The 25,980-nt window shown below is 31.7% G+C and overlaps 1 long non-coding RNA gene across 1 annotated transcript; it reads right to left on the bottom strand.

The window, feature by feature from the left end:
* Nucleotides 1-324: 324 nt before the first annotated feature.
* LOC133200631 (uncharacterized) lies at nt 325-2,610 on the bottom strand. The gene is made up of 3 exons (XR_009722975.1): nt 2,541-2,610; nt 973-1,076; nt 325-613 (listed from the first exon to the last, which is right to left on the bottom strand). It is a non-coding gene; the product is annotated as an uncharacterized LOC133200631 (long non-coding RNA).
* Nucleotides 2,611-25,980: the final 23,370 nt, after the last annotated feature.

Consider the following 25,980-nt stretch of genomic DNA (forward strand, 5'->3'; position numbering starts at 1 on the left):
AACTTTAAAGTTTGCGGTAAACTCGGACTTTACTAAATATTTTGGAAAAATTTATGTCAAAAACATTAATTTTAAAATGTTTCTGATTACATTGTATGATTTCAGTTAAAAAAAAATGGAAATGAAACTGTATGTTCCAAAGAGAGTTGTAACCCCCCCCCCCCCCCCCCCAAGGAAAAGGCTTCATTATTGCAACAAGAAGTACTTTCAAGTTCCTACTTAGGATACCCTTGGTAAATGTCTGATATGCACATGGATGCATTCATAACAATGTCAACCCGTGCACGCACGGGTCGAAGTCTAGTAATAGTGGAATAAAAAGAAATGAAGTTTTTTTTTCTGCTTAATAAATTTTTTTAGAGAGTGTTAGTATTTCTTATCCGATATAGGTATCGTCAACTGATTGTAGAATATATTAAAGTAAACCCTTTGAAGCTAGTTTGTTGAATAAGTCTTTCATGGAATGCTCAATGGCCCCATTCCTGCTTTTTGTAACAGAGTGACCGGTTTCCCCGGTACTTTGATCCAAACATAATCCAATGTATTTCCATTGAATCCCCATCAATTGACCTTTAAAACTCCACGAGATCATTTTTCCTCCACCACGATCAATCTGTATTAATAAGTGAACAAACATTTACAACTTGTTAATTACAGTGGTATGTTTCTGCCATCGCTTGTCAGATGACTATATCAACTTGTCAGAAATTTATGTCGACTTGTCATATATTAATGTCATAGTATTGGATCTCTATGTCGACTTGTTAGATAATAATCATAATGACAAGGAACTCTGTGTCTTGCTATTAAAGTGTGTTAATACCACTAAATGCCACTTACTAACATCTACCTGTTATCATAAAATCTGACAAGTCAACCTAAGTTTCATACAAGTAAACATAATTTCCTGATGATTGGCACTGTTTATTTAAAGTGTTCACAAAACTGGTCTATATTATAGAAATTCTTCACCTGTCCTTCACCAGATGTTCCTAAAAGTTCCGCGATGCCAGTCGCAGCAGATATAATGCTGCCTAACTTGTCCATGATTCTTTTCCAAAATATGTTTTCAATAACTGAATAACAAAAGGAGCATAAAATAATGATTAAATGATTATTATTTCAAAGAATAACAATATTTGACATAATATTTCATATGCATTCTCTTAAAAATAAGCTTCTTTAATAAAGTTCAAAAAATATTCCTTTGATAATTACTATGAAATCACTCATTTTCGTGGGGGTTTTATTTTCCTTGTTTTCGAGGTATAAAGAGACCAACGAATTTTTATTCATCAAGAAAAGTAATTTATCGGATATGATACTATTCATCTTCGTTAAGGAAGGCCTGAGTTTACAATTTACCTAATACATGCGATGTAACTGGTACAGAGTACAGCACAAACCTATCCATATATATATATACATACATATCTATATTTCCTAACCTACATGTATACAGTGACTTTGTTACGACGATTTAAAAAAAATAAAACGTATTAAGAATGTACTAAGATTGCATTTTCCATTTCCTTTCTTAACATACCTGGGTACTCAACGATTCTCTATCCACAACATCAAATCCCTGCAAAACATTTTTTTCCTCTTGAAAATCACGAAAATTTATAATATCCTTTATTTATTAAAATGTTATAAAAAATCAAACATACAGGTAATAGTTTTTGCTGTCCTGTTCCATTCGTTTTTTTTTTTTTTTTTTTTTTTTTTTTTTTTTTTTTTTTTTTTTTGAAATATCTATTACACATAAAAATATTATATAGTATAAACACTTCATGACAATATTGCCAGCAAATCATCACATTTACAAACAAATACAAATATAAATAATGAAGTATTTAACAAGATGTGTTTGTGAAACACTGATGCCACCGTCTGAAAACTCGTGGCAAAGATTAAAGTTTCACAATTGCAAATCAAACTCCAAGGTCAAGGTCAAGAGATAAAAAATTGCTGGTACCCAAAACAGGGTCTTGTCACATGGAATGCACCTGTGAAATCTGAAAGACTTGCACCAACTGTTTCCAAGTTATGACCAAGATTATATTGTTTAAAAAGTAGGTTAAATTCCAAGTTCAAGGAAAAAGGGTCAAAATTGTTGGTACAAGACAGGACAGACAGAGCAAAAACTATATGCCCCAAATCTTCTATTACGGGGGATAAAAAAACAGATTTTCTTTTATGCAACACAAAGCATAGAAGCAATTATTAATAACTATTATTTTAGGAAACTAAATATTCTATACACAAATGTTTTGAATGTATTTGAAAAATTTTGTCACATTTGTTAAATAGAAATCGTGAATGGTAAGAAATTCATTCACAGGATTGCTATTTTTCTCCTTGGCATAGTTGGTATAATGGAATAACTAGGATTAGAATATCTTTCCTGTTCATCTCTCAGTTGTCAAACACATTGAAACATTTGTTATAGCAAACTGTCAAACTATAGATTCGGTTTTAAGCAATGTTCAATCAATCAATTTAGATAAAATATTAAATTAATATAAATTCATATTTACCACGTTTGTATCTGATGGCGATTTCAGTTACTTTCAATGGAGCTTCTTTGTTTTTATAAATAGGTTTGTTTTCACAAGTCTCCTACAAGTCCCCCATTTATATGTAAGCGTCTAGTTTACATACATGTATGGAACGTGTTTTCTGTTTCGATTTCCTCATGAGGTTATTCCACATTCTAAAAATAGACTTGTTATTTGTAGACATAAGCACTTTAGCACTTACTTTCCCATATAATATATGGATTGAAAGTGTGATTCTACTGAACGAACAATAAGACAAATTATCATTCGCATTCAGGTAGGCAAGATCAAGCTTACATAACTTTTCATTGTAATATGTGTACTTGATCCAGGCGTTTGTTACCTAGCATAGTTAATATTGAGCATTTAAACATTTCATATTTGTGGTCAGAGCTTTCAAGGTATAACAACTTCAATTCTATTGAATATTGAATTAGGGCAGGTAAAGATTGTATATAAAATTGGCTTTAAGGTGGACTTTGAATTTACAAGGAAAAGTTTATTTAATCAAATCTAGGGGGGAAATTACCCTAGTTATCTTGTCTGCTGTTTTCCTTTTTCCAAAAAGCTTGTGGAAACAAAAATGAAGATAATTAAGCTTATTTGGTGCTGTTGTACAAGAAAATACAGAAATTGTTGAGATGGAGAATTGTATCAATACGCAGCCCCAAAGGGAATTAAAATCTTTTGTATCTATTTCTTGCAAATAAATATTCATCTATTGAAATGAATTTTAAAACATAGAAACAGAAGTTAGAAATGCTTTATTTAAATACACCCTGTTAGCAATACAAACTATTAACTTTTAACAAGAAATGATAATTAATATTTTCCGATATTGCACAGATTCAGTATCTTTTAACAAAGAAAGATTTAAAAAGATGCGCATGATCAAGATTATATTCTATATTCCTTATTTTTCATGATATCAAATAAACAAGGTCAATGCATACGCATAAATAAGTTCTTTTTATATTACAAGTTCCCCAATAACTGTATTTTTGAGCATTGTTCATCTGTAAAAGAAAAAAAAGTTATAAAACACATGAATTGGTATATCTAGAGGACACGATACAGCATAATCATGTGAAGTTCGTCACAGATAATTAAATTATAAACTACATATATATGCTCATGGAACATTTTAGAATGTATTTTCATGACTGCTGTCGGAAAAAAAAAAATAATTTGCCTACCTACCTACCCAACTTCAGGTTTTAGGGTCGGGTTAGGGGAAACAAAGATATTTTTAATGATGACCTTACTTTTCCTCGAATTTTATTAAGATCTTTCTGTGTACAGGACAGAGACCTCGAAGATCCTTACCTGTCCTGGTACTGATACATGCAGGACACAGACCTGTCTGAGTACAGGACCTATCCCGGATTTGAGACCCGTACCTGTCCTGGTACTGATACATACGGGATACAGACCTGTGCAAGACTCATACCAATAATTATTTAAAGATAGTTGTATGCTTTATCTTAAGGATATGGAATCCTATTATTATATCTGTATATATTGACTCGTTTATTTTCACATGTTTTGTCACATCATTTCTAATCATTTGTTTAATTAATTGTCTTGATTAAGGATCTACCCTAATTCACGGACCCAAACAGGTTACAAATGTATATATACATGAGTTTTCCCATTATGTCACAAATCTTATAAGTTTCAATAACCACCCCCCCCCCCCCAAAAAAAAAAATGCTGAATCACACAGGAAAAAGTTATTTCACACGCCGGAAACAGCTATATTACCCGACGGAAGCAGTTATAACACCCTCCCTATCATCCTCACATGCTTTTATGCTACGCAATAATTATTATATCTCGGATTCGAAATTTTAGGACGTTGGTTGCTAGCAGACTTTAACATCGGTGAATAAAAAGTAAAATAATGAAATGATTTTTTTGGATTATTTGTCTAAATTTAAATGATTTTAGACGATTCTTTTTAAATGTTATATTACATATGCAACATGACTTCTTGGGTGACATGGCTTCTCGGGTGACATACCAGAATATTTGCCTTTCGGCAACTGGTGACATAACATTCCAGGGCTTTCTTGTCACCTTGGGGCAACTATTTTTGTATGTCACCCTCGAAGCCATGTAATATGTGTATAATATGTCATTTGGAACCATAAATATGCAAAGAATTAAGACTATTATCAATGATAGAAAAAAAAGCTGTCAAACATTATAAAATGCGTTGGTTTCAGAACACAGGGATCAAGAAAGAGTGTGCTTCACATTTTATTTTTTCACCGGACATACATTAATTAAGACCCCCCCCCCCTCCCCTTGTACTGCAAAATTACAATGATCAACGAATTTAACCACCCTTTCCACACTTCTTTGCTTCCGACATATATCAAAAATAAGAATTACTGTGTTTGCGAAATGAAATCAAAAATAAGAAGTGTATAAATAAAAAAAGTAAACTAATCATGTTAGCTATGAATATCAACTTTTCTGATATTTGTTTTCGTCAGATCAAATAATACAGTTTTTATTTTTTGCGATGTTTTATATACTACTATCATATTCTAAGTAATATCTAAGCGCATAATTGTAATCTTTCCAAATATAATATTATAGTTTTACGGGGAAGGAGGACCACAAGCTGAAAAAAAAAATACTTGTAGTTATTGTTATTTATTTATTTATTTTTTTTTTTTCATATTTTATACATTTTTAAATTAGTATGTCCCACATATCTTAGAGCTGTTATATTATTATGTTTCTTGTTTTAGTTTAGAGATATTGAGTGACAAATACTATGTCCCACAGTGTCTATGTGAATGTTTGATTCTCCAAGCTTCCGGGCTGATTACTTTGTTCAAAATGGGAGTTTTTAGCATAGATAAAAATATATCAGTGGACATGTAAGTTTTTAAATATATCAAAGTATGGATAGGGTTTAAATTCGAAAAAGTAAGTTTTTTTCTTTCACCACGCATCTAGATAGGGAAAATTATGTTTTTTTAAGACAACTTAAACGACAAAAAACTTAGTTTGCAAAAAAAAATCTATCATTCATTATTTGTAAATTTACGTTAAATGCAAGTCCTTTGTATTAATTTTTAACTATAACAATATCGAATGATGAAACTGGACTGAAAATTGCAAAGGACATCGTTAAACAAGAAAATAAGTATGACAAAAAAGTGTAGTGTTAAAATTACATTTCTCGAGTACGGTAAAACAGCTATGACGTCAAACGTAAATTTAATATAACAACATAAGATTTCTGCATCAGTCATGCAAAAATAATTTTTGTGTTTCTCGTTTCTCATATTATCTCATCAAAAACTGATTTCGACCTGTTTTACATAATAATATTGCCAGATGAGTGTATATTCACCGAGTTTGATTTTGTTGTATTAACAGATCGTGTATGGCGTCACCGACTTGTTGGACGCGCAGTGTAGGGAAACAAAGAAGTGGAAGAACATATTCCGTAATATATTTGTTAATGTTTACAAGAATGTTAAAACTTTCATTTTATATATTTTTTTTTTTTATAAAATAGTTATTTAAGTTGTTTATATAATTGATCGTTTACACGTTTTGCACTAATATATATTAAACTGATGCTATAGTAAAACAGGTCATGTGACCATGTGTCCTTCGTCCTTCGTAAATAAGCATCGTCTTCTAGATTCTTTTAATTACGTGTTTTGCTTAATACAATATTTATCACCATGATTTATTTAATCAAGATATTAAAGTCAATTTTTGATCATTTTAATGACTATCTTTTCTCTGCAAAACTACTTCAAATTCCACCCCTACCACATCATACAATGAATCCAAAGCTGCGTATGAAAGACGCATTAGAAGTACATGTAGGTTGTTATTGTTTTATGTATATTGCCAGAATTCTTCACTTACAATTACCGTGGAAGGGCTTTGAGTTTAGACGTGATACCTATCGGCACTCGGGGCCATTGAGCAGTGTAGCGACCTCTTATGATAAAACGCAGCTTAATGATACAAATATCTTTAAGCATTGCAATTGCAACACTTAATGCCATAAATTATTGTATTAATACGAGGGGTGATCAAAAAGTTCGCTAACTAATTGAATAACTTCCGTAAAAGAAATGAAATTAGGTTTTAGTGTTCATTATCTTTTAAAGTAGTCCTCTCCGATTTAAATGCACATCTGCCACCGTTCTGCCCATGCGCGAATCACATGATACAGGCGGTCACGTGACATGCTCCGAAGCGTTCCTTTCAAAGCATGTAAAAGATATTTCCGAGTCCTATTTTTCTTACCATGCAAGTTATTTTTTGTAACAAGAACAGCCAACTTGTCAAAAATGGCAAAATCTTGATAATAGGATGGGTGGATAAGGATATCCTTTCCCGGAATGAGCATGGTGACCATCACAACCCGAATCTTCTGTCTTGCGAGCGTCGTTTATCCAATGTGGATATAAGGCATGGCGCCTTCTTTTTATAATATCTGATATGATTAAAGTCTAAAGTAAACGATATTTTAGGGATTTAATAACTGTATTATTGTAAGGATATTCAACTATTTTTCTACCTGTAACTTGGCGTTCTTTCATATCAAATTGCTCAACTGAAGACACATCTCTTCCCCAGCTTGCTTTCACTGGGCAAGAGAACAAACATCATTTTCACCATCTCCCTTCTTTCACTAAAACAATCAATTCAATTAATGAACTCCTGGCAAGCCTTTTGTCTTCATAAATTTTGTACAAAGTATTATATGCTACTGCAAAGGAATTTCCAAAATACACATTAACATCAATTCTCTGTAAAGACAAAAAATGCTTGGCCACGCACTATCATGGAATTTTATTTTATCACTATAATATTAGAGAGTGCCCTATATAAAGACTATTGGTGGGTAAATTTTGGACAGTACCTCCTTGGTTTCCATAGCAACGACTTTGAAATATTTTGTTATGGCAAAACTGACCTGATTGTCATCAACATGTAAAATAATTCTGTGCTTCCTTAATATAGGAAAGTTATGAACATAACATAGGTTTCATTTTATTGCTAAGTAATCAAAGTTTCTGTGAATCTAAATTTTATTTAATTTAACCCAAGGTTTTTAATATGATACAGATCAATTTACTTGATTTTGTCATAAAATGAATACAAAAGTGCCTATTTCTTGATATGCATATAAATTTTTGCAGGCAATTGAAACTTAGGAAATAGATCTTTTTAGTAAGATCGAGTTTAGATCTAAAAGATGCAAAAAGATTTGAGGTGGGGAAATCAGTTAAAAGTCATATTCCAATCCCCTCAAATTACAACTTTTCCTAAAAACTATTCTAGAGTTATTTCCCTTTGCTGACTCTTTTGCACTGAAGACAAAAAAAAAAATCAAACTGATGTTATTTCCCTTTGTTGACTCTCCTGTATTGAAGTTTAAAGAAGTTTATAACAAGATGTGGCAAAAGCAGACGCCAGAAAAATAACCATGAAACAATAACAGGAAAATGATGTGTTTTTCAACTTTTTAAAATGGAATTCAGGTGTGAATGACAAAGTAAGTCATCAATCAATTAATGAAAATGAAGGAGACACTGCTTTCTCAGCATTCAACTTGATAATGATGTACGGATCTTTATTTTAATAATAATAGTTTTTTAAAGTCAAATTCACTTTGCGGAATATTGAAACAAAATTTATGAAGTCTGACTTGCATTCCCATCATGTGGGATTCCATGTACTCTAAAACCCATGAGAAAAATGCAAGATACAACTGGAGGAAAACAACAAAGCAGAAGACACGGCAGTCAGACAACCCTAGGAACAGGTATAAATTTAAATGTTTTCAAATTTTCATTTTGTATAAAAACTACATGTAAGAAGCTTTTTTAAATAAATTGACATAGGCCTAATGTTTAAATTAAATATTTTTTTTTTTATTTAATAGACTTAATTAGTTGTTAATTGGTCTATATTCAAAGATCACCATGTTATCAGGACATTCCAGATATATATCTAATTAATATATTTGCATTATAGGGATTTGTGCTTGCTTCAGAAAACAACTTACTTTGACAAATCATAACTACGAAGTTTATCAAAAGGAGGAGAATGTTATAGAAGATGTAAGTTTGTATGTAATGAAAAATATACACAAGGCAATATAAAAAAAAATATTTTTTTTTTGGTACATTGTACAGTTGGCCTAAAAAGTAGTAGGGGTGGCGGGAAAAAATTAGAGAAGGTCGACTTAAGGTATGTCACTCGTCAGCCTTTTAGAAAAGTTTAGTCAGAACCTCTTACTTATAAACTATTTATTACAATTCAGTCTTTATAACATATTTAAATTACACAATGTAAAATGTTCAACATTCAAATTAAAAAAACTGCTCAAAAATTCATAAAGAAGCAAGATTTATAAAGGACTATTTCTTGTCTTGGAAGGATGTTTAGCAGAAAATTCTGCAAATCTACACATTTATTAAATTTAATATCTTGGAACTTTAGCCTCACATACTTTTACTCAGAGAATATTTTCCGTTACGATATGCCTGAAATATTAAATATAGGTCTCAATTTATATTTTTATAGCAAAATTTACACCATCACTCAACAAACTTTGCCAAGAAATGAAGATATATTAAAGAAGTCAAGATTAAATTTACACAGTTTTTTGCCAGAAAATCGCATATTTTGACCAATATTTCAAAATTGACATCACTGACCAAAACTTTTTCTTTCATTATTTTAAACTACTCGATACTTTTGACCGATCAGCACTTAAGTCGTAAAACATTTGATACAAGAAAATATTCTATTGCCTATTTAGATTTTTAATACCTCAAATATGAGACTTTTTTAGTGCAAAAAGGTCACACAATAATTTACGCGCATTAATTTGCATGATTTGTTCAATAATAAATATTATTAAAACTATTTTATGTAAAATAAGATTATGTTTTATTGCCATGGTTGCATCTGATAAAATATGATAACAGTTAAAGTGATTAACCAAAGAGTTACAATTTAAGTGCAAAAAGGTCAACTTAATTGTACCGTAGCTCAGTTATATGCACACTGACCCCCCATTTTCTCTGTGATTTTGAGTCATACTATATGAGTACTTATCCAAAATATACTTCTCAAAAAAATCCTTGATACATGTATAACAAATTTCACGAGTGACATACCTTAACGGAAACGCATAAAAAAATAAATTTTAGCCTAAAAAGAAGTCATATAATTCAGATTCACTGTCAAAGAACAAACAACAATTCCCTACCAGGCAGCATTGATATAGTACTTCTTGATATACATGTTTGTTAGTACTTGATGTACATGTAAATATACTGTAGATAATCCGTTTATTTGAGATACCCCACCTGCCCACGACAGAAATTTGTATTCAACCCTTTTATCGATTGATTTGTGTATGATCAAGAACTAATGAAAAGTGGGTTGACTGGAACGGGGGGGGGGGGGTGACTGGAACAGGGGGGGGGGGTCGACTTCTTATCATTTATACAGGTCCCTTAGCTAATAGCAAATGGATTTCTGTTAAAATGTCAATAAATCCCCAGCGATTTTATATGATATTGGATAATTATCCCCTTTTATATTAAATATAAAAAAAAATTCTAGATACAATGTACCTACCCCCACCAGGAAAAATGCTCCCGTATACTCAGTGAAATTCGTAAGTTTCTCAATTAAAATATCAAAAGCCATGCATGCTTTTGTTCACACTTTATTTATAGAGTCCTTATACAAGCAAAATTAAGATGCATTATAAGAATTTTTAGTGTGTGTCTGTGCACGTTTGTGTGAGGGGGTGGGGGTGTAGAGGTGGTTGCGGAAATCCTCCCCAACATCCCCTTGAAATTTTCCATTGAGCACAGGTGCAAGAGACATTTATAAATATTTACCGTTGTTTTAGCCAAGATATTTGGATATGAAATCGCTTTTTATAATTTCTAACTAGTCATTATAGATTATAAGTTTGACTAAAATTTTAGCTATATTGTCACATGCCAAAAAATCGAAGCATATGGAATGAGTGAGATATATATATATATATATATATATATATATATATATATATATATATATATATATATATATATATATATATATATATATATATATATATATATATATATATGTGTGTGTGTGTGTGTGTGTGTGTGTGTGTTACTGTCGACGTATTTTAAGTATATGTATGATATCCCCCGAATATACTATTAGTCGCTCCATTATTTCCCTGTAAATCCACCTGTGACATCACTCTTTTGTTTGAGTGCTCTATTATTTTCCAGGATTTTTTTTTATATAAAATATTTTTCTATGACACATTTTCAAAGTATTACCGTACAATTGAAAAATCCAAAATATAACCTGAAACTAACCTTTTATGAAAATTCATACTCTCTGATACTAAAAGTTCTATTTTAGTATCAGAGAGTATGAATTTTTAGAAAAGATTAGTTTTAGATTATATTTTGAATTTTGAAATTGTAATACTTTGTGAATGTGTCATAGAAAAATATTTTATATAAAAAAAGTCGGGAGAACCCTTGGGATACGGAACACAGGGGAGGGGGTCCCTTCGCCAAGCACCTGTGATATGAAGCCTGCTTTTTTTAAGTACACATGCATGGATTTTGAGGCAATTTATTTCAAGGTGTAAATACTAACTACTAGCTTAGAATTATATACATTTAAAAAAATATGTTTATATACTTGTATTTGTTATCGCATGAAAAATGTAGATATTAAAAGATTGATTTTTAATTAAAGAATACATGTATGTTTTTATTCCAGGGGAAAAGATGAAGATGATTATTTCAAGTATCACTTTTCAAACCCATGCATTCAAAATTCTTCTTGACTGGTCAGACACACCACCACATAATGGTCAACCTCTGATGTAAAGAGAAATCATGGAAACATCAAGCTTAGCTCTTTCTATTGTCTACAAAATTGTTATATAACAGCTATTTTCTACATTTTGTTTATCTCTAAATACACATTTTGGATAATGTTTGATGTAGATTCTTGCTTGATTAATAATTTGAAAAAAAAAACCCTGTTTTTCAAAGTAGCGATAAAATTATACATATACACATGAATATGTGTATGTTTACTGATTGTAAGACTATATATTAATGGTTTTAATTTTAAAAGGGTGTTAATTTATGCAATTTATGGTCAGTGTAAATAATTCTAAATTTCTTTAACCAACTAAAATTAATATATAAAGATATGCATCGGGGAACAAGCAAATTTTAAATGGAGGAAATTAATTTAGATTATCAAACTTCAAACCTGCTAAATTAATATCTACCTACCTAGGTATGAAAATGTAATAATTTATTATTTTTTGGTTGAAAAGTATCATTAGAATTTTTATCCATTATTTTTTTCCATATTTTATGTAGTATTTGAAAATGTTGTTTACTGAAATAAGTTACAATGAAAAGTTGAATAGCCAATTTTCTTTAGAGTTTGTGTTATCTGCCCTTTGTAAAGGATCATAGAGAAACAATAATAATTCAATTAATTTTGTTTTATCTTATTTATTATCTTTAATCATTATCTTTAATAATATTTATTAATCATTCGGTTTGTCTTTTTTATTAGTGAGAAAAATGTTTGGAAAAGAAATTTTATAAAACAACCAGTGTCTAGTAACATTTTGAACAAAATATTATTTGGCAAAATGCCAATTTTCGAAGTTAAAAATACCAGAAACGATAGTCCCCATTCTACTTTTCATAAAATGTAACTAATATTATTATGGTGTTTTTAAAATTTCAGGTGATTTTTACTTGATTCGCCTGTATTTCTTGAGAGACTTCTTGAAATATAGGGTAAAAATGACCATTTTCAAAATGTAAGAATTTGGTCATCTTTGAGCCATCAATTGAAGAATTTGCTGTGTCTTGTAGATTTTTTTTTTAATTGTGTTATATAATGCTTCATCTGTTCTATTAATATAATATATGAATTATCACAAAATAATAAAGATTATTAAACCACATGAAATCAAGTATTTAGCATTGAATTGAGAGTAAATGGGGCAAAAATCTATATAAGCCCGTTACCATGGCACCCAAGGTAGTAACCTTAATTTTGAATGTTAATTATCTCCTAATCTATGGGCATTAATCACCTGAAAAAGTTTCATGAAAATCGCTCATGGTGTGTGCCACAGCCCTACAGTAAAATTTTGGTCCTTACAGAGAATTGATGTTAAACTTTACAGCCGTTCGTTGCTCGAGTACGACTGAGTCAATCATTTTTTGTCACAAGTAACTACCTCATTATATATATAAACTTATTTAATGTCTTCTTTTATATTTTAAAATGGGAATGGAAATAATTTAAAGCTTTAATTTAATTTCAGAAAACTATAACGATCATAATCTCTTCGAAGGTAGCATGCTTAAATTTGCATGATATATATCTTTTTTTTTTTTTTTTTTTTTTTTTTTGTCGCATGGCAGAAAATTCAACACAAGCGCGTTTATTGGTCCGTAGATGACTATAAAGGATTGGGAGGTGGATAAAATATACAGATTGGTTTAAAAAGTGTTTAAAATAAGGGAGTGAAATGTAGTTGATTGACCAATACTGGAAAGTAGAGGAATTCTCCCCAACCGTGCGCAGAAAATATTGCGACATAAATTGAACATTATTTTCATAACGGGATCTGTAGCGTCCTGGTCAAAGACTAAAAGATAAACCATATCGCTACTGTTTGCAACATCTACAAATACTGAAATTTAAATGCATGTGCTAGGAAGATGCCGTATACACATTGTACTCGCCTATAAGTCGGTTTTGGGGAAATAAATTTTGAACCAATTTTGTTCGGAACCCCCACCCCCTGGATTTTCAGAATTATTAAATGTATACATGTATAATTAAGCCAAAAAAATGCTAATATGGATATTAAAATTTGATTGCTTATATTCTTTAATCTGTATACAGAAGATTTTTTTTTTATTGATCATACTGTAATAATAACTTTATGAGCAGTTTGTACACGCCAGACGTCATTACTTCTTCATTTCATATGTTAAATACTATCATTTAGTAAATCGAATAAAAAAATTTCAAAAAAGAATCGTCCGGTATTTGAGCCCGATACCTCTCAAATGCTAAACAAGAAAAATACCCTTAGACTAACGATGCGCTTGCTTATAAAGTAAATTAAATGCAAACATTAGGTCATATATACATGTTTATATTCGTGTTGGATATTGTCAAAATTGTACACAACACATGGTGTCTAATTTAGCCTTTAGTAAACAGCTCTAATAGATGTAATTAGAATATAAAGTCCGGCGACAACCTGTATTATATGTAATAACTCTCCAAGTGCTTCTGTGCCAAAAATAGTGCCACGCGACTTTTAAAAGAATAGAAAAAACGGGACGGGACACTTTGAGAGGGGCAAGAAAGGCCATAAGGAGTTATGGTATAAAATTTCATTGCAGAAAGCTCAAATCTTGAGATATCGCAAGAAAACGAAAGTGTTACACACAGACAGAATGTATAAAGAGTTAAATCCACGAAGGGGCTAAATCGGCCTATTTTTTCAAGAAAATAAAACTTAGAGGAAGAAAAAAAATAACAATAGAAATATTATCCTTGGGTATCAAACTTTTATAGTTTATGCCAATTTTTTTATTTGATGACGTCATATTTGTACTGAAAACGTCTAAACACGTGCACTTTGCTTGTTTTTATCAAAATAAAGCATTTTTTTCGTCTTTGATTCAAATTTTTGCTGTGGCCACAACCTTCGAACAAAATAAAATTTATACCATTGAAAAGAGGATTAAAATATGAATAAATAAAGCATATTTTTATTTTGTTCGAGGGGTGTGGCCACATCGAAATTAATGCTTTTCGTTCGATTCAAATATCTTAGCATCGACTCACACAGTGAAAATAGCGGGGACTACCCTACATTAATAGAAAAGAAAAATATTCTATATTGTTTTTGTAAATATTAAAAAGTTTTGAAATGCGATTGTTATATTTATTATAAGTTATTTTGTGTTGTGGTGCAAAAAAGTACGAAAAACTCTCGCTAGGCATGACTGCATGTAGATGCAATAATGTCGACATTTTGTGTACTAGGCCTACGTGCCTCAGTCCTGACCCAAGACTTTTCCTTCGAGTAGCTGATCTATATTTTACTCATCATTATACTGAAAAAAAATAATAATGTGTACTCTTTTCCTCTGCCTATTTATTTATGCTCTGAATTTGTTTTCCGACTCCCGGCTCCTCGTCACCATGGTCACTATGTAATCAAAGGGAGATCACCCGAGAAACATGTAGGCTACATTTTTTTTTCTCCTGAGTGGCCCGTGTCGGAAAAGCCTAGAATATTAAACAAATTACATCGGATGCAACTACCAAGACGTATTTATAATGATTGTTTTGCCACCTTACAAAACATAAATGTCGTGAAGTCTGTATCGACAGCATGTACAAATGGTTAATGTTACGCAATAGAGTCTATCATAACTACATGTACATGTATTATAATTATAACCCATACCCATGATACCCAACATGGGTTTCAGAAATCGCCAGTGGCATTTTAAGACAAAAGATTAATTAATATTTATTAGTGAAAACCTTTACTGATCCGAGACCACTTAACATAAATTATGTTACGAAGTACTGAACCTAGAAAATTCGAGTTGACAAATCAAATAAACAATAGATTGATTTTACAGATCGCGTGTAATTTTTGTGATAGGCCTCTATAAGAAAAATGTCCAACATTGCATAAACGAATAACTTACTACCAAGGCAGTGACAACTCTAAGGTTTTAAGTAATTTCAGTATCGCATGCATGCTGTGACCTAGCCAACTTCACTGCCAACACATGAAAAAAAATGTCAAAGGGAGGCTACTTGCTATCTCTTTCTATTTTGAGTCACTCCTCTTAAATGTAACAGGCCCAAGGGAGAGAGGGCAACCAAGATTAGTAAGCATGTTTATACATGTAGTAGTGTAAATTCATAAAGGGGGGATTCGAACATTGATATAAAACAATAAGCAAAAAAAAAAAAGAAAAGAAAAAAAAAGAAAAGAAAACTGTGACATTTACAACAAATAAAGAAAAGAAAAGACAGGGGTTATTGGGGGAGGGGGTTTCGGGATTCTCACCCTCACTCATGAAATACGTGGGACAGTCCGACCAATTACTGCTGCCATTTTAACAAGAAAGTAGTAAAGTGAATAAATAACAATGCCAATTATATTAGTCCTTGTATATATATAGTATAAAAAATAAATTCAATAGCAGTTTTCATTTTTTTGTTCAATCTCCTTGATAAAAATTTATTTAAAAAATGATTGATTTTTCGTGACTTGGTCATTGCATAAATTTATTATAGTTCCCAGGCCCGTAGGTAGCAATTTCAGTTAGGGGGGAGGGGGAGGCACATCCATACATTTTCAGTTGGGGACACTATCAACTACCAAAATTCCTTGACAAGCCAAAAAAAAAGGGGGGGGGGCATCAGACGTTTTTATTGACGGGACACAAGCATATAGTAGCTTTGTTTTATATAGTATTCTATATATCGGCAAAATTATTGGGGGGGGGGGGGGGGGATGGCCACCCCCCCCCCGTTTCCTACGGCCATGTATCCTGAATGTTTTATTATTATTATTAACGGATATAACTGCTACCGGTAATTTTGCCTGTCTATCATATTTATTTTTTTTTTGAAAGGATGTCTATATAGAATATAACTTCATAGATCGGGCATTTGAACATGGTATTGGGGGGGGGGGGGGGGTATGGTAATATGTCGTTCGACATGTGGTCTATAATTTTTTTTTTCGACGGTCTGTAATGATAGCCATTTACTACTGCCAGTAGCTGTTTTTCGTACATTTTTGTTTAATTACAAATAGTAACGATCCGAAAACGTCCAAATTAAAAATCTCATATGCAATATGTATATATATTATGATTATTTTATCGTCTTCTGTACTCATTATCGCCTATCTATTTGTAGTTGTGTTAGAAATTGCACATGGAGAAACAGAACGTTATTTTAAATATATTAAATTATGAGTAAAATGTTAAAACTGGTTTTGAACTATATGAAAGTCCTAGATGTTGTTATGTTTCAATGTAATTTTCACTTCTCACCAGATAATCATTACTTTATGATTTTATTAAAAGGGTTTATAAAACGTACTCCCCAACATGGGAGTGTGTAAGATATGATAATATGATAACAAAACGATTAGTTAGCAATAATTCATTCGATCGTTTTTATCATCTGAAATCTCTTTTCACATCTATTGTGGGTATATAAAAAAAAGTTTCCCTTTGCTGATATAACATAGTTATCAATATTAGTGAACTTTATTTCGATTAAGTAATTTACATTAAGTAAAATGGTATATGTGCCATTTCCGTTTATCTTGTTTTTTTTAAACTTCAGGTTCCGTTTTGAAATTCAGATTCTTTGGAAATCTTGTGTTTTCGTTGGAAAATAATTTTTTGCGACCGATTTGGTACTTTGCATCACTCATGTTTAAAAGTCTGTAGTGGCTTCTTTCCTGACAATCTGTGGTGCGCAGGATTGTCGTCAAACGTCACTATTTTACGTGTATTACATGTATTAACTACAATTTCATTTCAAATGTCCGGGAAATGCCATAATTTTCGGAAGTGCAACGAAATTCTCAAAATGACATTAAAATAGATGGTAACTTCAAACATATTCATTTTTAATGCAACTTTTCATTTTAATTTTATGTTTTCGTTATTAAAGAGTACTCGTGTGTTTTCTGAAAAAAAAAAAAAAAAAAAAAAAAAAAAAAAAAAAAAAAAAAAAACGTATATTTTTTGTTTGTACACCGTATTACCATACAACAACACATTTAAGAATGATAAAATCCTTATCCATGGCTACTATAGTATATATTTTACTACATTAATTCAGTTTTACTCAAATATGACGGATTAACACTTTATGTTTGTTTTCAACGTAACGTTTCTCTTATTTTCATCTAAAACATGTTACATGTATCAACGATTATACCAGACAACCGTTGTATAAAACAAATATTTGGCATTTCTTTAGAGTACAAATAGCTTCAATTAAAAAATAAACCAAAACTTTTCAGAACTTTTTGAAAAATTCATAGTAAAATTTTACAAAATTTTAAAGAAGAGTCTATATTGGTTATTTTTATTCCATTAACGTACATATGTTACTGTCTTATACAGAATGTCAACGCCACGACGTTAAAGTATGTAACGTCAACGTAATGACGTGATAGTATTAATAAGGAAAACAGTACCAAATTTAAACGAATGTCAAAAGAAAACCAGAAAAGATATTGTTAAAAAATAAATTGTTTTACAACATACAAATCTTAGAGTTTTATGTGAGAAAGTTTCATTTATTTTGATGACTGGGCCGATTTTGCCCCTTCGTGGATTTAGCTCTTTACGACCTTGACCTTTTGACTTCAAAATCAATAGTAGTCTTATGAATATAACATGCTTAAAAATTATAATGTTTTTTGTAACATGATATACCAACAACAACAAAATAATTCATTGGAAATAACAACTCAGAAAATTTAAGATTTGTAGATTTATGCAAATAAGATTGATTATTGCCAATTAAAGAAAGTTATAAGACATTCTAATAAAATAATACGAGTATATCTTTAGATCTTTTAATATGTACATGTAAGTATGCCGTGACAAAGGTTGTGGAAGTTCTTATAGAATACGATTTGACTGACTGCACTTGATAGCGTAAAAAAATCCTTGATTTGTCAACAATATACTGTGATCAGTCTATCCTTTTTTTAAAGATTGTAAACAACATTTACGCTAAAAATCCAGAAAAGAGTGTGTTTCCCCCAAATCTTCTATTGTTGCATTCGAACATTCTGACCCATATACTGTCACCTACATTGAGATGAAGAACACCTAACACACCACTCTTATTAAAATTTCTACCTCCATGACAGTAAGCCCGAATTCCTAATCGAACGCCGTCTCTTACAAGCTCTGTAAAGGTGTCCCCATTTTCCTTTGCGCATTCAATGTCGAAAAAGAAGACGTAGAGTCCGTCTGATGGAGCCACAAAGATTCCTGTAGTTGGATTATACGCCAAACCTGTGTTCGTAATGACTGTATCAAAAAACAAGAACTGCACCTTCATAAACAGCTTGACCCTGATGTCTGACTGCTGTAAACCCAACTTCCGTTGAAGGAGGCACTTAAAATAATAATAATAATAATAATAAACAGAAGTGAAAATATATGTTTCAATTTTATTAGATGTTATGGCTACGACCATGACTGGTAATCTGTAACTTTTTACTAGTGCAGTGTAGTGCAATCAGAAGTGTAAATTACTGGGCTCACCTTCATGAACAGCTTGTCCGGGCTGTCTGGACGGTTTTGACATGAGGATTTCGTAGCTCTGCATAACTAGAAAAATGTTTTTGTTAAACACTGATGCATCCATATCGCAACTGAGATAAAAATTCTTCAAAAATAATTCAAACTCCATTTTCAAAATTACGGAGTAAAAATTGTGTAACTTGAAAAAAGTTCAAAATACAAGATATGCACATGTGCTATATTAAAATCTAGCAAAAGTTCAAAAGTTATGTCTGAGGTAAACATTTAACAAAGGAATGTCAAGTCAAAATCTAAGATCAAGAGATCAAAAAGATTGATACCCACAACAGATCATGTTGCATGTAGTACACACCTTTAAAAAGGAATAGCCAAGGTTACAGTTTTACTTAAGTAGGTTAAATTCCAAGGTCAAATGGTAAAAAAAATTGATATCAAAAATAAAAAATGGAATATACAAATGGAATATGAAAAATGTATCTTAAACTGTTCAACAGTTATGGCTAAAGTTCTATCAAAATAGGTCAAACTCAAAAGTCAAGGATAGGAAGTAAAGAATAGTCATACCAAAAAGGCCTTGTTACACGAAACACTTATGAAAAATATGAAAGCACTAGGTACATCTGTTCAAAACATATGCTGAAAACAAAGGTTTCAGAAGTGAGTCTAACTCCAAGGTTTACGTTTTGCGATAAAAAAAAATACTGGTACTCAAAGGTAGGTCATTATACAAGAAATACATGTATAATGTACATGAAATATTAAGATAACGAAGAGTAATCAAGCCCAAAGTCCACTGAAAAAATACAAATAGGGAGCAAAGCTAAAGAAAACCTATAAAAGCATAAGAGGTGGGATCAGATGCTATGGAGTAAGCATACCCTGCCGACCGATCACTCACTCACTCATGTGCTCATCGTTATGGTTGTAAATGGGAAAATCCGTAGACATTGCAGTGTGTAAATATTGGCCAAAAATGTCGGTCAGTATTCGACTTATTGATAGAGTGTATTTGCAGACAAGGTCTTTGCAGAGAGTATAAAACTTGTGAAATTTTGACCTGAAACAAAACTGTTGATTTGCTTATTTTATCTACTTGTTTGTCAATAGCATGCCTCGTTTCATAAATTGATCGTACGTAGAGCAAACTCTTGCATATCGAGTTAACTGGAAGATATAAACCCACTATTTAGGTGATAAGGTTATACATTGATAAATAAATATTGAAGAAAGAAAAGTTGAAGTTATCTCGTTTAACATAAAGTTGTGTTGTTAGATTCCCATTAACATTTTTTTTCTAGTAAAATGTCCAAATATGAGAAAGGCGATTCAGACTCTGTGGTGTCTTTTATTTCAAGTTCACTGGAATATATCGAGTTGATATATATTTATAAAGAGAAAGTCTTTGCATTATCTGTTCAGAAATTCTGGCCAAGATTAGCGTATTCACAGATAAACAGAAAATTAATGATCAGACCAAAAGCTATATGTTCCAGAATCTTTAATAACGATGGCAGTATTTATTAATGATAAGCATAGTATGTTTAAATTTCCTAAGGTGGTATTTGAATTTGATCATGATTGATAATCATTTAAGTGCGTAAAATAGTTGCCAAAGTTTATTGTTATCAGGAGCGCAAAGGCGTTTACAAGTACTATCATATTTATTCTTTAAGATAACGACCTAAAGATAGTGTAGAAAAGGCAGACCCAAGATATATATTAATTAGTAGATATATACGATGTTGACTCACATAACTCTGAAATTCACTAGACCTAGAAATCGATGAATGTTATATATGAAACATCATTCTTCACGTAGGATACTCTTACGTTTAGCAATTATACATGCTGTATTTCTGGTAAAGTGACAAATGTATCTTGGCCCAGATTTTTATATCAGTTAATTCATATAATTGAGAAAAAATACAGTTCCAGGCAAAATTCAAGCAAGTGTGTGAAAAGGGTGTGGCACTAAATGAATCTATGATTTAAATCTTATTATAAAACACGGTCATACAATTATGCATGAGGTGAATGAGGGAGAAATGTTTAACTACTAGTATGCAATAAGATTTACTGTACTCACTGCTTCGTTTTGTTCTCGGATGTAGAAATTCTCTGGAAAGAACTTTCTCCTCAAGCACACTTTTTAATGAAAGTCTTTCATTCTGAAAAATGAAACATAACATAAGTAAAGATTACATGTAATAATGTTCAACTGATATTTCTCCTAAATATTGAAATTAATATTTAAAAAAAAAAAAGATATATTAAATATGATTTTACATCTTCACATGGCTTAACACAATTAGACGAACCTGGTTTGTATATCCGAAGCGTTGGTCATCACGTTTAGTTTTCTGATTTGTTTTAGGCTTCTCGGTCTGCTGAAAGTCTGTGTTCGCTTTTACTGTCTTTTGCTCTGTTTTCTTTTGTTGTGTATGGATTTGGCCAGTCACTAAATTCAGGGTTGTCTCCAAAGCCTGTATTTTCTTTTCTTGCTCGGTAATTATCTTTTTCAAATCATCTATCTCCAGTAGTACATATCTCAGTGTATCATCAATTGCAAATGAAGATCCAAAACAAAAAAAGAAAAAGAAGTAGATGAATAACCTCATCTCTTAAATTAATTTTTTCTTCACTTAATTTGTTTTATTTTCTAAAAATGAACAGTGATCAACCTACAAGACTTCCTATAAGCAAGAATTACATCGAAACAAGAACATTCTAAATTATGCATGTTAAACATAAGATAAGTAATCTATGTCATAAACATCAGCTGATAATTATTTTTATTCATGTAAACATGTAAACTTTTTTAAATATCTGAAAACTTGGGAGGATCTAGATGGAAGTGCTAGGCTGAGGTCTTTCCTCTGGGATATTCTGTTGTTAACCTCTATGTAAAAGTAACGAATTAATGAACTTGCCCCCCCCCCCTCAACTAGGAAATACAGCTCCCTTTGATAACTGTAAAAAGATTCATTTATCAGAAGAATATTGACTTAGGTACGTCTTCTCACCCAAAACCCCACCGAAAGAATACAATTCAGGAGACTTCCTTATCTAACTTGCTTGGTGAACTAAATAAATGAACTTTTTTTTTTTAAAAATATCAAATATATTTCCGTTTAGCAAATATGAGAAAAAAATATGATGAAACTGGTAATTTGATTAGAGTTCTAATGTATATGATTGATTATTATACCCGCACTTTCTAAAGAAAGTTCGGGTATATTGTTGTTACTCATGTCTGTCCGTCCGTCCGTCCGTCCGTCTGTCACACTCTTCTTTCTCAAACTCCTCTTACATTTTACACAGCAGCCTAATCATCTTTTTGGAGATGGTTAGTGGTATCCTGTAGATGTGCAGTAAGGTTTCGGAATTTTCATTTTTACCCTGGGGGTCAAACAGGGGTCGAAAAATGACGTTTTTTAATGCAAAAACCCCCTGGTTCCCTGAACTCCTCTTACATTTTACACAGTAGCCTAATCATCTTTTGGGAGATGGTTGGTGGTGTCATGTAGATGTGCAGTAAGGTTTCGGAATTTTCGTTTTCACCCTAGGGGTCAAATGGGGGTCGAAAAATGACGTTTTTTATGCAGAAAGCCCCTGGTTCCCAGAACTCCCCTTACATTTTACACAGTAGCCTAATTATCTTTTGAGAGATGGTTGGTGGTGTCCTCTACATGTGCAGTAAGGTTTCGGAATTGTTATTTTCCTCCTAGGGTCAAACAGGGGTCGAAAATGACGTTTTTTTATGCAAAAAACCCCTGGTTCCCAGAACTCCTCTTACATTTTACACAGTAGCCTAATCATCTTTTGGGATATGGTTGGTGGTGTCCTGTAGATGTGCAGTAAGGTTTCGGAATTTTTAATTCCCCCCTGGGGGAAAAATGAGGGTCAATATTAAAAAAAAAATATTTAATATGTTTAAAAACCCTGGTTCCCAGAAATTCCCTTATATTTTATGCACTATCCTTAAATCGTGATCATTTGGAAGATGATTGATTTTGTCCTGTGGATGTGTAAAATGGTTTTAAAATTTGCATTTCCATGTGGATGGCAAATAGGGGCAGGAAATAAATGACCCCTCCCTAACCCATGGGGTCATGATTTGTACAAACTTGAATCTACACTTCTTGGGAATGTTTCCATATTAATCATGCTTTTGTTGTTCTTGAAAAGAAGAATTTTGAAGATTTTTTTCCTTTTATTCCTATATAAAATTTTGATCCCTTATTGTGGCCTGACCCTATCCTCGGAGGTCATGATTTGAAAACTAGAAATATGTCCATAGGACATAAATGCCCCGCCAAATGTATATTACTAAAGCAACATGAAAATTTGTATGAGTGTATGAAGTTTGATGAGAATATCGTGAACAGTTTTTTTTAAATTGAAACTAAAATCTTAAAAAAATGGATATAGTTGATAAATTCTCACCAAATTATGTATAAGTGCATGCTTACATAAAAAATATCTTAGATTGTTTCTTTTAAACTAAGCAAAATACAAATAAAGAGAAGGGAGGTCAAGGTCACAGGAAAGTGCAAGGTGAAAAGTTTTTTATGCAGTCGAATAGCTCTTACTAATACATATCAGCATATTAGGTTTGATAAAAATATCTTGAATGATTTATTTAAAACTGAGCTTAACACTTATTTGAAAAAAGAGAGGTCAAGATCAAAGGAAAGGTTGAGGTCAAAATGTTGATGCAGTTGAAAAGCTTACATCAATATGTATTTACTATTAGCATATGAAGTTTGATAAAAATATCATAAATAGTTTATTTAAAACGTAGATAAACACTAATTTAAAAAGTGAGGTCAAGGTCAAAGGAAAAGTCAAGGTAAAAAAGTTGATGCAATTGATAGCTCTCAGCAGTATATATCAGTATATGAAGTTTGATAAATATATCTTGAATTGTTTATTCAAAACTGATCTAAGACACTAATTTAAGAAAAGTGAGGTCAAGGTCAAAGGAAAGGTCAAGGTCAAAAAGGTTGATGCAGATGAAAAGCTTACATCAGTATGTATCAGCACATGACGTTTGATTGAAGTCGGACATGACAAACACTATATGCCTCGGCCATATTCATGGCAAGGCATAAAAAACTTGAATCTACACTATATGAGGATCTTTCCATATCAAAATGACTAACAAGCAAATTCAAAGAATTATGGTCCCCTGCTTTCCATGTCCTAGTGGGTGGGATGCCATTATTTATGACACTGTTTTGAATATGCACGCCCTATCATATGTCATTCAAAAGTAATCACCAAAGTTAATTTTTTGAAAATTAGGTAAAACATCAAGATCAAGGGGTAAAAAATCATAGCATGCTCGGAAACATAATGTTACATGTAATGTACATGTCACATATGAAAATCCTATCTCTTCTCAATCAAACGTTATAAGGAAATATAACATTTTTGAAAAGTAGGTTAAACATCAAGGTCAATGTCACAGAGTCGAAAGTCATGATATATTTAGAAAGGTCTTGTCACAGGTAATATACATGTACAATATGAATGCCGTATCTTTTCTCTTTCAAAATGATCAATTTAAAATAATGTTATTTTTTTGAAAAGTAGGCCAAACTTCAAGGTCAAAGTCATGGGTTAAAAAATCATAGTATGTTTAGAAAGTTCTTGTAGGTAATGTACATGTGAAATATGAAAGCCCTATCTCTTATTATTCAGAGGTTATGACCAAGGTTAAATTTATTGTGACAGATGGACAGACTGACAGACAGACAAATGAGATTTAATGTCCCCTAGGTCCCTTTTGCGAAAACGGATGACAATAATGCCCTTGCTGTTCTTGAGAAGATTTATGTTGGAAAAAATGCCCTGCATTTTTCTTGTAAATCATTGTATCCCCATATGTGGCCCCATCCTACCCCAGTGGGTCATAATTTGAACAAATTTGAATCTACACTAAGTCTATGTAAAGAAAGTTTAAACTTTTTGGGCCTAGTCAGTGGTTCTTGATAAGACTCTTTTAAGTGATACCACCAAATTTTCACTAATTCTTGATTATCCCCTCCTTGAAAGAGGGTGTGACCCTTCAGTTGAACAAACTTGAATCCCCTTTACCCGAAGATGCTTTGTGGCAGGCTTGGTTGAAATTGGCCCAGCGGCTCTAGTGAAGAAGACAAAAGTGTGAAAAGTTTACAGGCGGACAGAGGATGACAGAGAAAATGTGATCAGAAAACCAGAAAAACTCAAGTGAGCTAAAAACTTATGATCACAAGTACTTGGAAAGAGTTACAGTATTTGAAAAGCAGTTTTTTTTTTTTTATGCATTGTTTTCAGAAGCTGAAAAGGTATGACTTGTATCCATGTTGAAAAAAAACTTCACATTTCAGAAAACAGTATGATTAAAAATAGTTAATCAAGGTGCTTTGAGTAGCAAAATAAGCTTAACTGGTATAGATAATTCAACCAAAGAGCTTAGTCAATTTTAAAATGCACAACCTTTTCAACTCTTAATCATTCTTAAAATATTTATATCATTCATTTCTGATTCAAGGGAGAACTAGAGATATGACCAGAAGTATTCCGTTGACTAATAAACATGTTGTGTTTTTTAAGTCATTAATGTTTGTTTGTTGTTAAATGTCCCTCTGGAATTTTTCACTCATATGGAGACACCACCACTTAAAAATAATGAAGATGTACAAGTCGGATTTGAGGTTAACATTCATTATAGGAGTTTTCAACAATTAAGACGTAAAGAGATAACTCCTTCCCCTCGCCCCTTCCCCTGTTTTTTCATGTAACTAATACTTTGTTTTGACATAAAAAAAAATGTGAATATATACAAATAGTTTAATGGTCCATCTCTTTGAATGATTTTCATTCCTAATTCTACATGGGTTGACCCAAATTAATGAATGAATTGTCAAGCAATCATATCATTGATGCACTTTTATTTAATTTGATGTAGTCATATTGTGAACATTTCCAGTTCATTAAGAGAGTGG

Source organism: Saccostrea echinata, unplaced genomic scaffold (genome assembly GCF_033153115.1).
Source record: "Saccostrea echinata isolate AGI-Se365-2 ecotype Australia unplaced genomic scaffold, CSIRO_AGI_Sech_v1 ptg000040l, whole genome shotgun sequence".
In the NCBI taxonomy this organism is placed as follows: Eukaryota; Metazoa; Mollusca; class Bivalvia; order Ostreida; family Ostreidae; genus Saccostrea; species Saccostrea echinata.